General features: G+C 42.0%; 1 non-coding gene across 1 annotated transcript; it reads right to left on the bottom strand.

Moving 5' to 3' along the window:
* Positions 1-279: 279 nt before the first annotated feature.
* Trnan-guu lies at positions 280-353 on the bottom strand. The gene has a single exon. It is a non-coding gene; the product is annotated as a tRNA-Asn (tRNA).
* Between the last annotated feature and the right edge of the window lie 4,647 nt (positions 354-5,000).

Consider the following 5,000-nt stretch of genomic DNA (forward strand, 5'->3'; position numbering starts at 1 on the left):
AATAGAGAGAAAAAAAATCATTCAATATCAGTGTTAATTTGTTCTTGTCACTGCAGTACGAGTGGACTGTTCCTCTCCTCAACACTAGCAACACAAGAGGTACTGACGAAGGTGTGGGGAGTCCTGGCATGACAAAAGGCCAGCGGAGAAGGCGAAATAACACTTTAAAAGAATGAATCAGTCTTCCATGCAATGATCTCTATTTCTAGTAAAAAGAGAGGGAGAGAGGAAGAACACAATCAATATACTTCACTGAGATAAATGAACATCAAAACATTGCGCCCCCGGGTGGGCTCGAACCACCAACCTTTCGGTTAACAGCCGAACGCGCTAACCGATTGTGCCACGGAGGCTTGGAGTTTAAAGGCAATTTGGCATTTTCCCATTATTTATTGATTCATTATTCATTCATATTTATTCATCTATTACCTTTTCTTCACAAATGCGTATGTGTTATAATATGTAATACGCAAAACTTAAAATTGATATATTTTTTTATCCATTCTCACTGTTAATTCATCCTTGTCCCTATAATGCGAGAAGACACTCACAAACACACACACACACACACACACACACACACACACACACTCTCTCTCTCTCTCTCTCTCTCTCTCTCTCTCTCTCTCTCTCTCTCTCTCTCTCGCTAACCATCTATGAAGTATCAGATATAGTATACAGGAAGGCCTTGCGGGAGTGCTGTCATCACCACGGACTAGTGGGAGACGAAAGAACAAGAGAAAGCCATACAGCTAAACTCTCTCAAACAAGTCCTCGGTGCAGGGCAGAGCAACGCCTGCAGGGGTAGGCAATCTGGCGTGATAATCTATGGCGGGGGAAAACCCAAACTTGTAGACAAAGTACGCACACTCCTGACAGTTTGTGTAGCCATTGTCACCCTCCTCAGTGGCAAGACAAATGACAACTCTTTCCACTTGAGGAAGCAGCAGCCTCCTTTATGTGTTGTCTTTCTGTCACTGTGGAATGTAATGACAATACCAGAGTAAGGCGTAGAAGCAAGAAGACACAACATAAAAGTAAAAAAAACGCATTAATGTGGTGCTCATAAGCGTGTGAAAAATTAAATGCAACATGATTCCCCTTTTTATCACTAATGGCCGTAAGAGTTTAAAAAGTTAATCAATATGATTTTAATGATGGGATTGAACACAAAAACAAAATATGCAGAAACATTAAATAAACCACAAATTTAATTAAGCCTTTGAAAACAAGAAAACTGATACCTCCTGTGTGTGTGTGTGTGTGTGTGTGTGTGTGTGTGTGTGTGTGTGTGTGTGTGTGTGTGTGTGTGTGTGTGTGTGTGTGTGTTATCAGCCCATGACCTTAGGATAAACACACACAAAAATAACAAGAGGAAGTGCATGACAGTAAGTAACAACAAACAAAACAATACAACCTCCAATCACTCACTCTCCTACAACTGTAGTGAAAACCATCTCTCTCTCTCTCTCTCTCTCTCTCTCTCTCTCTCTCTCACGAGGAGTATCACTGCTGGGTAAGCCTCTTAGTGCTGCAAGAGGATGAGGGCGTGAGAAGTCTAATATGGAACGCTACCTCTTCTTATCTCTCTCTCTCTCTCTCTCTCTCTCTCTCTCTCTCTCTCTCTCTCTCTCTCTCTCTCTCTCTCTCTCATTTGTTTTTCTCCCCTTTAAAAGTCACAATCTATTTATTCCATGAAGTCTTGTAACGTTTCATGCAGTCGCCCTCCACTTCCTCGTTTTCTTCCCACCTCTTTCTTACACTTCTCTCGCCTCTTCCCTTCTTCCTCGCGTCAATTTGATTTTTCCTTCCTTTGTGAGACGAGGAGGAAGAAGAAGAAAAGAAAAAGAAGAAGGAAAAGAAGATAAAGAAGAAGAAGAAGAAGAAGAAGAGAGAGAGAGAGAGAGAGAGAGAGAGAGAGAGAGAGAGAGAGAGAGAGAAGTGAAGATTATTGCGAAAGGAGAGAAAGACACATGAAGAAAAAAGGAATTGAGGTAAACGAACGAGAAAAGGAAGATAAGAAGGAAAGGAGGAAGGGAAAAAGGGAGGAAGGGAGGAAAGGGGAGGAAGAAAGGGATGAAGGAAAAGGAAGGAAAGGAGGTAGGAGAAGTAAGGGCGTGAAGGGCCAGCCGCAACCAGCCCAGGTAAGGGGAAGAACAGGTGATGTTAGATTTAATTAGTGTGTGTCACTGTGTATCATATGAGAAGGAGGAGGAGGAGGAGGAGGAGGAGGAGGAGGACCAGGAGGAGGACCAAGAAGAGAGGGAAGAGGAGGAGGAGGAGGAGGAAGAGGAGGTAATCGGTACAATGTCTTTGAGTCAGAGTAATTAGTCTCTTCTTTCTTTCATATTTTCTCCCCTCTCTCTCTCTCTCTCTCTCTCTCTCTCTCTCTCTCTCTCTCTTCATTCCTTCTTAATACCTTTTTTCTCTCTCCAGTTGGAACCATCTCTCTCTCCTCTTCTTCTCCTGGGTACTCCGGTGTCATGCCATCCTCCTCCATCTCTCTCTCTCTCTCTCTCTCTCTCTCTCTCTCTCTCTCTCTCTCTCTCTCTCTCTCTCTCTCCTTTCTTTTCTTTGATCTACAAGACTATAAGGCCTTTTCTGCTTATGGGAAGAGAGAGAGAGAGAGAGAGAGAGAGAGAGAGAGAGAGAGAGAGAGAGAGAGAGAGAGAGAGAGAGAGAGAGAGAGAGAGAGAGAGAGAGAGAGAGAGAGAGAGAGAGAAAGAGAGAGAGAGAGACGGGAAGAAAACCAATGTTCATAATTAATTTATGAACTAAAAATTCTTCCCCTCCTCTCGACACGTCATTGACATCATCATCATCATCATCATCATCATCATCATCATCATCATCATCATCATCATCATCATCATCATCGACTAAGCCTCCCTCCTCCTGCTCCCCTCAAAACCTTATCGCATCTTCGTAGCCCTTTCCCTTGTGCCGGCCAGCATTAATATCATTCCTCTCCTCATTTATAGAAAATTCTTGCTTTATTCGTCATCTGACATAATTTTCTTAATGCTATATGTTCAATTCTTCATAATTCATGTAGTTTAGAATAATGTAGATGGAGTTATGCCTGATCATTTCTGGAGAGACGTGACAATATATATGCATTTGAAAATAAGCTGCACGAACTTATAATAGCTAAAAGTCACAGTTACTGCAGTGAAACGAAAATTTTAAAAATCTATATTCACACAATAGCCCTATCCATAGATTTATCCGAACTTCATTTAAAAGTTGTCCATTAAATCAGAACTAACAACCTGATTGCTGGGTCTTCTTCAGCCCATCTACCGCTCCATTTGAGACCAATGACCCAGAACTAACGCAACACAGTGGAGCTTTGGCAGTCCCCACCAAGATAGCACAGATTGTAGACATGCAAAGCAAGATCCAGACGCACAGTGTGAGAGAGCCGGTGGTGGGTGGAAGGCGACTCACTCCTGCACGGTCCAGCGTCTACAACACTCTCCAGACGACGCCTGCCACTCTTTACATCACTGTTACACCAGTCGGGGATCACTCAACCTCAGCTTGTTTTCTATGAATAAAGTGAGTAATCCTTGTAAGATTGAGTATCACTCTTCCAAAACATATAGATATAAGAAACATATTCACAAAAGTCTTCAAGCAAAGATCCTGAGAATTATGCTGGACAAACACAAGGACAACTAATACCCTGTGCAGAGTGTTTAGCATTACACAAGCAATATCTACCAGTCCACGAGCGTCTCAAGATTATCGCCATTACAAGACTTTTACCACACTCCATATTGTCAACCGAGAAACATCTACTAATCAGTAAAAATGTAGAACACCCTTTTCAAAGAGGGAGAAAATACAATGGATTAGTCGTCTCCAAACAGTCTTGAGATTGCTCCTTCACGTCAAACGGAAATTCACTGAGTAAAAGTTTCAATAACATACCACTGCCTTCTGCCACGCTGCCTCCATTGCCGTCACCGCAAGACACTACACAGCGTTACGCGAATCTCGGATAAAGGATGTTCCTACTGAAACGACGAAGTGGATTGTGCCGACTGAATTGTATTTCAGTGACAGGTTTCATATTCCCTCTTGAGGTTGACAGTTGTGAGATACTACTACTCTTTCACCTCTATTGCCACCATCGCAACACTTAACTATTCAGCCTCCACGCATGTCCACCTATCCCTCCAAACACTTTCCCCTAGTGCGACCGGTCAGCCATCGATATTCAACCCCTCTCTTTCAATACATAATATCCATGTATCCTTATCACCACTGTCCCTTAAGCTCCACCACCATCTGTCCTAGTACATGCTGATGCCGTACTCCATTACCTCTTGCATCACTTGCATCAGGATGACCTATTCTATCCAGACTCCTTTACTCAGCAGATCTCGTCCAAATCAGCCTCTCGATTCTCTCCCCTCATGCTGCTCAAGGAGTATTACAGGCTGTCTCAGAAGCCAGTGCACGGGGAATGGTGACCTTCAAGTCACTTCATGAGCTACTTCTCTCCCTCCATACATTTACATTCAGTTACATTTCTTTCAGTATCATGGAAAAGAAAGAGCAAATAAATAAAAAGGGAAAAAACGCTCCAAAACAGAAAACAGTAGTTATTATTAATAGTAATCTATAAAGCATATATGGCAGCATATGTTTAGCCAATCGACAACGATAACAATCTAACACTGCTTTTCTTTATAAAGAAAATTGCAAAAAAAATGTGACTCAGGGATGGTAAACAATAAATAAATGGTCGATATATATGAAATATAATTTCTAAGGTAGAACAAAAGGCCTTTAAAGAAGAAAATTGAATTAATTTACGTGTCTCGATGCTCTGCCATAGTAAAGGGTAAAAGACAAGAAAGAAACACTCCTCCTGAGCTCACAGGTGAGAGGGATGAATAAGTAACTGGCAAACTCTTTCACTATTTACACAGACAGAACATAAACAAAACAAAAAAAACTGCAACACCACGAGGAAGAGAGGAGCATGC

Source organism: Portunus trituberculatus, chromosome 41, assembly GCF_017591435.1.
Source record: "Portunus trituberculatus isolate SZX2019 chromosome 41, ASM1759143v1, whole genome shotgun sequence".
Classification (NCBI taxonomy): domain Eukaryota; kingdom Metazoa; phylum Arthropoda; class Malacostraca; order Decapoda; family Portunidae; genus Portunus; species Portunus trituberculatus.